The sequence below is a fragment of the Puma concolor genome, chromosome A1 (assembly GCF_028749965.1).
Source record: "Puma concolor isolate L17-30 chromosome A1, mPumCon1.1.hap2, whole genome shotgun sequence".
Lineage (NCBI taxonomy): Eukaryota > Metazoa > Chordata > Mammalia > Carnivora > Felidae > Puma > Puma concolor.
In genome coordinates, this window is record NC_141667.1 from 212100895 (window position 1) to 212114144 (window position 13250).

Consider the following 13250-nt stretch of genomic DNA (forward strand, 5'->3'; position numbering starts at 1 on the left):
TGTAACAGTAGAAGATAAAGTCAGAGAAGACAAAGGGAAGGCAAATATCTCCCCTCTGGGCCTTGTGGATAATTAGGCCTTTGAGTTTGGGATATAAGCTGAACTGTGTTCATAGGAGTCTGTAAGATTCTGATCTTGAGAAATATAGCCTTATGGGCATCTCTCTCCCTCTCTCTCATGCACACTCATGTGGAATGGAACGGAAAAATGGAATAAAAAAGAGAGCCTAAGCTATCCACACTGCCCCATTCCCAGTCGCAGATCATAGGACAGCTGTGGCACCCTGAGAGTTGAGGGTGGCCACCTGCCAAGGTGTCCTGGCTAGGCAGAGAATATTCTGGAGGAGGGCACAGTCAGCAGTGTCAAGCTCAAAGAGCCTAGATGAAGACACCAGAGCAAAAGAATGGAAGCCATTGATCCTGAGTCCACAGGAGACAGATATCTTGCTGTTGGAAGTGGCAGTTTGCCCAGAAATACCTGAGAGAGAATTTAGGCATAACCTGAAGGATTCGATAACAATAAAAAAGGCCTCAGAATCCAGACAATAAGTGTTGACATGACCCCCTTACACTCATCAGCAGGAAAGGTCTGGAACATTCCCACTGCAGGCTCATCTCCCCCCACACTCCTTCCCCAGTCTCTTGTGTATAGCCTGTGTCCCCGTACCTGGAGCCATGTGCCATTAAGCCTTCCCTTCACCCTATTTCACACCTCTCCCCAAACCCTCTAGGCAGAATCAATCACTCTGTCTACTGGCTCCCTACCATTGTACATATGCTGCACTTTCCAATTAGATTCTCAGGCGCTGTTTATGTGGCAATTCTGCCCCCTGGTTAAAAGGCAGAGGCCAGGCATATTCAGTTTTATGCAAACAAAGGGCAACCTGGAGTTGGGCCACATACTGTCTCCAGTTCTCCCTACTTCCTGACCCTGCAGGCCTGAGTTAGTCTCCTGTAGGCTCCCCTGCTCTTTGTAGGTTTATCCCCCCTGGCACACTTATCACACTGGCCCAACTCCTCCACAAAGTTGTTCCACCCCCAGGGCCCCTAAGTGGTTGTCACGTGACAGGCACTTAACGACTATTTAGTACATGAAGGAAGTCATTGAATGACTACATGATAGAACAAATAAACAAGAAGTGGGGAAAAAGAGTATTCACCACGTTATTTCTTGGCATGAGTTTCCGCAAACATTCATAAATGACTAGCAAAGTTTCAATGAGAGAAAGTTGATTTTGAACAAATAAACCCCTCTCATTCTTTTTGAAATAGAAATCAAATGCCTCCTTCGTGGTTTTGTCTGTGTAATCTTAGGCAAGTCACTTTTCCCTCTAAGGCTCAGCTTCCTTATCTGCAGGGTGAGAAGATTCGACCATTGGCCAGAATTTATTGAGCCTTCACTCTGTACAACGAACCATGTTAACCACTTTAATTGCATTGTCTCACTTAATCCTTAGTAAAGCCCATGAAGTCCATACCACATTTTATATTCAAGAATTTAAATAATCTGCTCAAGGTCACAGAACTCTGGGAGCCCTAACCTAGGTGTGCCTGATGCCAGAGCCCAAATGCTCAAGTTCTACGCTTAGCTCTTTCAAGATGCCTTCCATTTCCAAATTTCATAAATTCTATCATGTTAAGAAATGTCTATGGCCTCAACTAAACATCATACGCCAGGCCAGCTGTGAGTTTCTTTTCTCACCCCAAAGCTTATGAGTTTGCAAAGAAAACGTATCATATGTCATTACATTGGTAAAATAATATGCAGTCTACTCCTCTGTAACACTAGGGTCACACATGGAACAGTAATTGTTCCAATCTTATCTTGAGCATGCACTTTGGAAGGGCCTGTGCACATCCCAGATGGCTAATTAAAAAGAAAATAGGTAGAAGCAATGCAAGAGTCTATCACTGGAAGAATGGGTAAATAAAAGGCAGTATATACACACAACGGAATACTACTCAGCTTTAAAAGGAAGTGAATCCTGTCTCATGCTACAGTGTGGGTGAACCTTGAGGACATTATGCTAAGTGAAATATGCCAGTCACAAAAAGACAAAGAATGTACGACCTCACTTAAACAAGGTATCCAGAGGAATCAAACCCATGGAGACAGAAAGTAGAACGGTGGTTGCCATGGGCTGGGGGAGTGGGGGAGAGCTGTCGTTTAAGGGGTACAGAGTTTCAGATTTGCAAGATACAGTCTGTGGATGGAGGGTGGGGATGGTTGCACAACAGTGCAAATGTACTTAACACTCCTGAGCTGTGTACTTAAAAATGGAAAAAAATGATAAGTGTGTATTTTATCACACTTAAAAATATTAAAAAGAAAAAAAAACAAGTATACCAATTATTCAAAAAAGGAAGGGGGGGAATTAAAACCACCTTGCGTCCGGGAGGAGGTGCGCAATATTCCCGTGTGTCTGGGTTTTTTGTGTTTGTTTTAATTTAGAATTAACTCAGTTACGTCAATACCATGTACATGCAATCTAAACAAAGTTAATTGGTTCAGGAGCTAGATTTTCTTTCTACTTTTCCATTCTTCTCAGTAAATAACTAGATGTGTGATCCCAAGCAAGCCACTTAACCTCTCTGGAGCTCCATTTCTTTATGTAAACTAGGAGGGAACAAGACATGAGGGCATCCAATTTTCCTCCCAGCCATAAAACCCTGATTCTATAACAAATTACCCGATTTCATTTCCTTCCCACCACCCAACCAGCTCACCACCACCCCAAAATATAATTTGACTTACTTTTCTTCCTTTCAATATTTCAAATTTTCCTCAAGCAAACTGTCTCATTAAGTGGAAAGTATTTTTCTACATTGCGATGGGTGCATTCTCCTATTCTTCTTTCGGCCTAAGACCCATTCCTTTCATTATTACAACCATATGCTTTGTTTCAATTTAAATGATAAAAGAAAAAACCAAATTATCTCCTTGCTTCTATTCCTCTTCCTCAAAAGTCACCAAATGTTTCATTACCCTGGAGACTTCTTTTGAGAAAAAACAAGGAGTGTGATAAGATGAGATGTTTTCTAAGTTCTTTTGTAACTTGAAAGGAAATAAATTGTACTAAGAAAAAGCCTTTCACTATGGTCTGTTTTAAACATCTTGCAACAGAAAAAAAAAAAAAAGCAACTTTTAAGACGAAGAAAAATATAGTCTGTTCCATAAATAATGTGATCTACGAGGCAACAGACCATAGGGGTAGGAGAACGGAGTTTCAGCTTCTTACTTGCTTACTTCTTCCCTTAAAATTAAAAGCAAAGCAAAAACAAAAACAAACAAAGCCAAAAAACAAACGGCAGCCATAACCAGTGTTGGGATTCAGCTGCTCTGCTTAAGTATAGCTATGTCTTGTTCATGGCGTTCATGGCCGGCCCCTGTTCCGACCGATTGAGCCACCGGTTCTGACTGATCTGTGGCTGTTCTGATCGATTGGTACCCATGCCAGCAGGTTGTTAACTATTTCACTTTTGCCCCCGCCCGTAACTCAGCAATAGAAATATGGTGGTTGCTGACTTGTTTATTTGGAATAAGTAACAGAGTGATACGTGATGAGTCAAGGAAATGAGGAAGGGAAATGGAAGGGAGGCATGAGGAGAATTATTGCTGGCACACTTTGCGATTTCACACCTATCACATACACATTCTATGAAATTCGATTTTCAAATTAACATGCTTTGTAAGCTACTATGCACAGGACTCTATTCCCTAGACAAATAAACTGAATTAAATAATACCTTGTTCTCATTCTGTTTACACTACAGTTTATTGTATTTGAACTAGCACAGCCTGGCTGTCAAAAAACCTAAACAGTAGAGTGCTCGGGATACCATAAACCTCCCCTCTGTCAGTGAATTGTTTGTCCCTGATATTTAAATAGCATTTTCCAGGGCATCAGTGAACCGTTTGGTTTCTGGGAAGGAATCATTTATTACCTGGAAATCCAAGTTTATTCCTCTCCCACAGATGATTATTTTGCATTTAAGTTCATCAAAAGATTTGACCAACGTTACCTTCATTTTGCTTAAAAGATTGCTCATGATTAGGTACAACATCAACTTAGACACATCAGTTAATATGTAAAAAAGAGTCCTCTGTGGCCAGAGGGGAGGTAGGGGGTGGATGGGGAAAAGAGATAAGGGGGTTAAAAGGCACAAACCTCCAGTTATAAAATAAATAAGTCACAGAGATTAAAAGGATAGGGAGTATAGCCAATGATATTATAAAAATAACGTTGTATGGGGGTGCCAGGTGGCAGAGTCGGTTAAGTGGCCCGACTTCAGATCGGGTCATGATCTCACGGTTCATGAGTTCGAGCCCCAAATGGGCTCTGCACTGCAGAGCATGCTTGGGATTCCCTCTCTCCTCTTTCTGCCCCTCCCCTACTTGCACATGCACTCTCTCTTTCTCTCTCTCTCTTTCCCAAAATAAATAAATACACTTCAAACAAAATTTAAAAATAACATTGTATGGTGACAGATGATGACCACACTTATGATGAGCACCGAGTAATGTATAGAATTGTCAAACTGCTATTTTGTACACCTGAAACTAACATAACCTTGTATGTCAATTACATTTCAATAATAAAAAAAGAAAAAAAAAGTCCTCTGTAACTTCTGTAAATCCTGTAAGTCCTCTGTAAGCTTCGATGGACTTCCTCAACTTCCAATTCGAAAAATTTATCATTATTTCTTAATTCACACACTACCTTATTCCCAAATAGATTTTTTAAAGACTATAAAAATACAGTAAGTGAGTAATGAGAAGAAGGCCAAATGTAAAGCCATCCCCCACTTCCCCAAGAGAAAAAAAAATGTATCTAATAAAACCCCAAATATTTGTTAGAAATAAGATAGAAATGCAAAGACGGGAACATAATCAGTTACATAGTTCACTTTGTCTGCTTGATAAAAATCCTGGTTGGAAGAAGCCCTCTTCTTGGAGCTCAGGCTAGAGAGAAATTCTTTGGGGGCATCTTTTAAATGATAGCGGTGTGTGAATGAACCACATTCTCAAACAACACCCTCATGAAAGACTTGGACTTCTCAGACTATGATAGAGTAGCTTTCATCAGACCAACCTTCCTACTAAGAACTTTTATAAAACGGATAAAATGCAAAAATGTCTGCTTGTTGGTATCAAAAGCAATTGGAACAGCCACAAGAGGATCTTGGACAAGACAGTTATAAGGAAGGAAGCCAATATTTTGCCACGTTCCCCCTAAGATATTTGCTGATTTCTAAATTTCTCAGGACGAGAAGCCAAGCATACTGCAGTATTGAAATCAGGCCAAATGTAGGTAAGCTTGGGCCAGCACAAATCTTCAAGGCCAACATCATCTCAGTGTGACCGATGACCTGTGAACTAAAGACACAGATTATCTGCCCCCACCCCCTCAGCAGACAATAGTAGTGCCAAGTTACCATAACTGCAATAGACACTGACATTCAAAAGTGACGGTCAGAGGGATGGGGTGGGAGACATAAGGGGACAAGAGTACTTAGCAGCCACTGGTCCAAAGCAATTCTGAAATCCATTTGGGCATATGTTGCCAGTTCCTCGATTAGGGCTCAGTTGTAGGAGTTGTTTTCCTAAGCTCCTGGTTCTACCAATCTTGTCTCCTCCTTCTTGGGTATTAATTCAAAATTTCCTTTTCCACAAGAAATGGCCTGTACTTGCAGCTAAGTAGCTATCTCAGCCTGCTTCCCGCCCATATAAGGTTAGAAACCCAGAGGTTCTTTATATCTTGAACAACCTCCATCCCTTTTAGTCCAAGATCATGATGCTCTATCAATATAATTCTCTCAAAGATCACTGGGATTCCTACAAAGAGCAGTGGGATCCACTCCACTAAACAAAAGGCCCACTCACAGGTCTTTTGGAGAGAGACCCCAGTCTGTATTGTGCTGAAAGTCAGTGTGCTGAGGACCAACACCCTTAAGATTCTCAGGAAATTTTTGTCCCGTTCTAACAGTCTGTAACACACATTTTCTGAAATCTTAATAATCTTACAGCTGCACTCTTGAGATAATCTTTATCCTGAGATCAGGTCCTATATTAAAAGCTTTTGCAAAATGAGGAGGCAGGGAATAAGATACAGCTTTATTTTTACACTCAGTAATCCCTGGATCCTTTATATTTTCTCCAGTTTCTCCTTGAAACCAGAAAAGTTTCTCCTTAGCATCTCTCTCTTTGTCTTTCTCTTGTATAAAACCTCATCATACATGACTAAAAATAACCAATTAGCACTTTTGACATTCTTGCTGGAAATCTCCTTACACGGGTTCATGATTTCATTAAGTACATTTTCTGTTGTCCATGTTACCTCAGGCAACAGTTTCCTATATTTTCTGCCTCATTACACGGGTTGCCTTTCCTTCAGCCTCTTGTAATAGTCTCCTCACTGTCCTTTCCAGTGCATCACAGTTCCCATGAGGATCCTCTAGTGTCCTCCTGCATCCTGGTCCCAAAGCTAATGCCGCACACTTTAAGGTTTTGTTTCAACCACATGCTACATCTAAGTGTTACCTTCTTTTGCACTTATCTATGTCTTAAAATAATTTATTCTCAGCTCTCATAATTCTGTGGATTGACCAGCTGAAGCTATACAATTCTTGCTTGAGGTCTCTCACACACTTGCAGTCAGATGGTGGTAGGGCTGCAGTCATCTGAAAGCTTGACTGAGTCAGATTTCCAAGGGCTTATTCACTCTTATATCTGGCATCCCAGATGTTCTTTCTCTTTCTCTCATTCTCTCTCTGTCTTTCCAATGGAAACTTATCTTCCAGGATCTTTCAGGGCCCTCCACGTGGCTCAACTGTTTATGGCCTGGTGGTCTCTACACAGTTGTACTTCCTGACAGCAAGATTCTCACAGGGAGCATCCCAAAAGCGAGTGTTCCAAGAAGTTAAGTGACCAGCAAGACTTATGACTCAGCTTCAGAAGTCAAATAGTGTCAAAGATGATGTATCTATCGGTCAGGAGTGAGTCACAGGGCAATCCTCGATTAAAGGGGAGGGACTAATAAAAGGGCAAAAATACTGGAGGCACAATTCATTGGAGGCACATCTTTGGAGATGAACTCATATAGTAAAACCATTGAAAAACAAAGAGAAAACTGAGAAAAGCAGTCAAATAAAATATGACATATTACCTTCAAAGGGCCAACAATACAACTGATGCCGACTTTTCAAAAATAAAATGATGGCATCCAGAAGATAATAGAATTGCATTTGTAAGTGCTGTGAGAAAATAGCTGCCAACCTGAAGTTATATATCTAACAAAAATGTCTTACAAAAATGAAAAATGTAAAGAGATATATTTTACAATAGCATCAAAGAACATCAGATTCCTAGAATTAAATCTAAAGAAATATGTGCAAGACTTCTCCACTGAATAAGAGACATTTTTTAAAGACTTATAGATTCAGAGCAATCAAACTCAAAATTCAAGCCAATACTTGATAAAATTCACTGATTCTTCTTATGGAAATGAAAAAAGCCAAAAATAAACAGAGTGATTTAGAGAACACAGCTGGGGTCTTATTTGACTGTATGTCAACTCCTATTATAAGTTCAGGGTGGTGATGATGCAAGAGTAGACAAACTGACCTATGGAACTTGAGAGAGACATCAGAAACAGACCCACGTATATATGGTCACTTGGTTAATAACAGTTGCAAAACTGTAAATTCAGCAGGAAAGAATTTATTTGTTCAATAAATGCTGCTGGATCCATTAGATGCCCATATGGGCAGGGGTGGGGGGTGGGAATGTGACTTGAGTCCTGTTGTTGACTGAATTGCTTTCCTGCAAATTCATATATTGAAGCCCTAACCCTCAATGTGATTGTATTTGGAAATAGGGCCTTTAAGGAGGTAATTAAGGTTAAATGAGGTGATAAATGTGGGTGCCTAATCCAATGGGACTAGTGTCCTTAGAAGAAGAGGAGGAGACACCAGGAATGCTCGTGCACAGAGGAAAGGCCATGTGAGGACACGGTGAGAAGGCAACCATCTGAAAGCCAAGGAGAGAGACCTCAGGAGAAACAATTCTGCTTAGACCTTGATTTTGGACTTCCAGCCTCCAGAACTGTGAGAGAATAAATTTCAGTTGTTTAAGCCACCCAGTCTGTGGCATTTGTAATGGCAGCACTGGCAGACTAATATGGATTTGGATACTGTGTAGGGGGGAGCTACCCAAATGTATGGAAGTAGCTTTGGAACTGGGTGCTGTGTAAAGGCTGGAAAAGTTTTGAGGCACAAGTTAGGAAAAGCATGGAGACTGTCGGTGGGAATGTGGACATTCAAGGTAGGTCTGGTGAGGTCCCAGAGAGAAATCAGGAACATGTTCCTGGGCAATGGAGAAAAGGTGATCCTTGTTACAAAGTGGCAAAGACCTTGGTTGGATTGTGTTCTAGTGTTTTACATAAAGTAGAACTTGAGGGGATGAAGTTGGGTGTTTAGCTGAGGAGTTTTCTAAGTAGAGTACCAAAGGTGTGGCCTGGTTTCTCCTTACTGCTTATAGTAAAGTGTGATAGGAAAGAGGTAAATTAAAGTAAATTTAAGGAATTGCTAATTAAATGGAGTCAGAAATGGAAGATCTGGAAAATTCTCAGACTATCCATATTTGAAAAAATGAGAAAGCACGTGCTGAAGAGCCCACCAAGCACATGGCTGGACAATCACTGTATCAAGAGATGATCTGCATATCTAAGCAGCCACTTCAGTGGAAGCCAGGACCAGAGATGGGATTATACCAGGAGAGACACTGCCAGCTTGGACTAAAAGAGACAGATTCCCAGCAAAATGAAGGAAGGCTTTCAGCCTCCTAGGATTTTACAGGAGGGGACAATAGAGCTATGTGACTGTAAACATGCATTGTCCTTCAAGGCAAGGGATGAATGGTCCCAAGGGTGATTCAGAGATGGGCAGACCTGTCACCACAGGCTCAGAGGGCACCAGGCCTAGAGGGCAAAGCTGTCTTCTCCTTGGCTTTGGAGGGCCAGGTTGCTGCCACCTCCTGCCTCAGGGAGAAGGCTGTTACCCAAGGCCTTGGTGGGCTGTGGAGGGGATGCTGCTGACCCAGGGGGCCCAGAAGGATTGTTGTGGAGCCTGAAGGTCTAATGGAATTTGCCTTAGTAGGTTTTGGACTTATTTAGGATTCATTATCTCTTTCTTTTTATCCATTTTTTTTTTCCATTTAGAATGGAAATGTGCCTATCTCATGCCTATTGACTATTTTTTTTTAAGTTAATTTATGTTGAGAGAGAAAGAGAGAGAGACAGAGAGAGTGGGGGAAGGGCAGAGAGAGAGAGAAAGAGAATACCAAGCAGCCTCTGACAGTCATCACAGAGCCCAATGTAGAGCTCAAGCCCATGAACAGTGAGATCATGACCTGAGCCGAAGTCAAGAGTTGGACACGTAACTGGCTGAGCCACCCAGGTGCCCCCCACCATTTATTTTAGAAGCACCTAACTTGCCTGGTGTCACAGGTCCACAGCTGCAAAGGAATTTTGCCTCGGGATGAATCCCATCTTAAGACTCACCCACACCTGATGTAGATGATGTTTAGATGACACCTAGGACTTGGAGTGGATGCTGGGATGGGTAAAGACTTTTGGAGCTGTTGGAATGGAGTAAAGATATTCTTCATGTGAGATGGACATGAATTTTGTGTTAAAATATTTATAGCTGCACTATATGTAATCCACCAAAATTGGCAACTATCCAAATGCCCATCAACAGTAAAAGAGATAAAGAACATTGGTGTATCCATACAACGCAATACTATAGAGGATAGCATCCATTCTCCATAACTACACGCAGCAACAGGCATGAACGTCAAAATCGTGGCTGAGTAAAAGAAGTGAATCACAAAACAGCACGTAACACATGATCCCACAGACAGAAAATGCAGAAACAGTCAAACGTAATTTATGATCTTAGGAATCAGGAAAGCAGACACCCTTGGGTGGGAATAGCTGTGGAGAGGAGCAATGAAGGGCTCCTGGAAGGCCGGTCACATTCTCTTTCTCGAGCTGGGCCCTGGTTACACAGGTATATCCCATTTGTGAAAAATCATGGCACTGTATTCTTTTTTTTTTTTAACGTTTATTTATTCTTGAGACAGAGAGAGAGCATGAACGGGGGAGGGTCAGAGAGAGGGAGATACAGAATCCGAAACAGGCTCCAGGCTCTGAGCTGTCAGCACAGAGCCCGACGTGGGGCTCGAACTCACGGACCGCGAGATCATGACCCCGGCCAAAGTCGGCCGCCTAACCGGCTGAGCCACCCAGGCGCCCCATGGCACTGTATTCTTATTATGTGTGATAAGTATGTAATGCTTTGGTAAAGTTCTTTTTAATGAAAGAGAAAAAAAGATGTTTTCAGATCAATTAAATACAGAGAATTCATAACCAGCAGATGCAGAGTAAAGACTGTGAACTCTTCAGGAAGAAGAGAATGATCCCAGGTGAAAGCATGGAAGTAAAAGAAAGTTTGAAGAATAACAGAGGATAAATAAGAATGTCAAACTAGGGGCACCTGGGTGGCGCAGGTGGTTGAGCATCCAACTCTTGATTTCGGTTCAGGACATGATCCCAGTGTTGTAGGATGGAGCCCTGCATCAGGCTTGAGCTGGGTGTGGAGCCTGCTTAAGATTCTCTCTCTCTCTCTCTCTCTCTCTCTCTCTCTCTCTGCCTCTCTCTCCCACTCACAAGTGGTCTCTCTCTCTCTCTAAAATTAAAAAAAATGAATGTCAAACTAAGTAACTATTGACTATATAAAACAATAAGAATATTATCTAAGGAAGTGTAAAATATATGTAGACTTAAAATATATGACAATAGCACAAGAGGTAACAAGGCAAACTGTTCTCCATTCTTACATTTTCCAGGAAATGATAACAAGTATTCATTCAAAATAGATTCTGGTAAGTCTAGTGCATATATTGAAATCCCCGAGGCAAACACTAAAAGAACAGTAAAATAATTTATAACCAAAGGCAAATAAATAAAAAGAGGAAAATGGTATAGTAATAAATTAAAACCTTGATTAGTTCAAAAGAAGGCATGAAAGAGGAAAAATTAATGAAGGAAATCAATAGTAAAATAGTAGGACATAAGCACACGAAATAGCAATTTCATCAATATACATGAGCTTAAAAATCTAAAACTAAAATTTTCAGACTAGATTTTAAGAAATCTATGCTGCTTATGACAGACATACTTTTAATACATGAACACAAAAATAGTGAAGTAAGAAAAGGAAAGCAGTTATGCCAGGCACATACTCACTGAAAGAAATCTGTGGGCTACACTAACATCAGACAAAGTAGACTTTTTAAGAAATAGCAGAATACTACTGTACTGCACACTTAAAAATGGTTATAATGGTAGGAGCACCTGGGGGGCGCTGTCAGTTAAGTGTCCGACTTTGGCTCAGGTCATGATCTCATGGTTTGTGGGTTCAAGCCCCGCATTGGGCTCTGTGCTGACAGCTTAGAGCCTAGAGCCTGCTTCGGATTCTGTGTCTCCCTCTCTCTGCTCCTCCCTGACTCACACTCTGTGCCTCTCTCCAAAATAAATAAACGTTTAAAAAAATTTTCTTTTTGATGGTTACGATGGTAAATTTTGTGTTATGGGTTTTTTTTTCCCACAGTTCAAATTTGTAACAATTAAAAAAAAGAGAGAAAGCAGCATTGCTAGAGATAAATCAGGATTTTATGATAAATGCATCAATCCACAAGGAAAATAAAGTAAACCTAAATTTGCATTTATATAGCATAGCCTCAAAATATATAATGCAAAAACTGAAAGAATTAACAGGGGAAATAGACAAAAGGACCCTTTTGGTAACAGATAAACAGAACTGAATTTCATAACTCTTGTCTCTCATAATGTTCTCCCCATGCGGCCTCTGGACCCAAAGCAGGGTAATTAATTTCAGATATGCAGATCAATAGTGGCTTGGCTTGGCCTACAGATACCTTTTAGGGTATCTAGAAGAATGCACAGTGTGCACATGCATCAGATAACCAAAATCCTCTAAAAGGAGAAAAGTAAATATTAAAATGAATCACATCCAGCTTGCCAGGTAGAGCACAGACATACAAGCTTTCTTTTTTTTTATTTCTGGGTGTTTGGGGATTTTTCATACCTGACCATTTGCAACACAACTAGCCACGATTCCAGAAGAGACCCTCAGGCATGGGGGGCATACTGCATTTAGTAATATTTATGCGAAAAACTGTGTTTAGTGGCTCAGAGTTTATGTGTAACTGTGTTCGGTGATACATGTGTGAAACACTTTGTTTAATGGTGCGTGGTACATTTGCTACTGTGTTTATTGATATATGTCTGAAACACTACCAGATCCAAAAAGTGTGACTATCGGCTTTTTCAAAAAGGCAGAAAGGTGCAATGAAAAATATTTGAGCTTTCAAACCGAACAGACATGGATTACAATCCCAATTTTACAATTTTATAACTTGTATCCTGGGGCAAATCTCTAAACTTCACTGAGTGTGTTTCCTGTTCTAAAATGGATCTCCTTTCAGATGTTTTGGAGGATCAGAGAAAAGGACCAGAAAGCATCGAGCCTGAGCCTGCTGCACATACTGGCAGTCACCAAAGTCACCTCTCCTTGTGGAAGACCTCAAGGTTTCCAAGTCAAGTTCGTCCCACCCAAATTCGAGCACATCTGATCAATTCCTAACGCAAACTCTGCAGGCCTTCAGAGCAAGGTCTTCTCCACAGAAACAAACTTATGCCTAAGCTTTTACAACACCAACAATGGGCTTCAAACGTACTGATATTCAGAAAGTGGCTTAACCATAGAAGATGTCATTTAAATTTTCCTTTATCCTTTGCTGAAGAAGCAGTAAAGTTTGACTGTTCCTTTTACCCAGAATTAAAAGAAAAGAAGGGTGATCTTAGCATTCTGCACGCTCATATTGCTTTTTTAAGATGTTTTATTTATTTGAGAGAGAGAGAGAGAGAGAGAGAGAGAGAGAGAATAAGCAGGGAAAAGCAGCACAGAGGATCCAAAGCGGGTTCTGCACTGACAGCAGAAAGCTCAATGCAGGGCTCAAACTCACCAACCGTGAGATCGTGACCTAAGCCAAAGTTGGACCTTAACGGACTGAGCCACCCAGGCACCCTTCATACTGCTTTTAAGATAAAATATAGATATAATAGTGTGCAAATTCTCTTTAAGTGAAATTTTAATTTATGTACC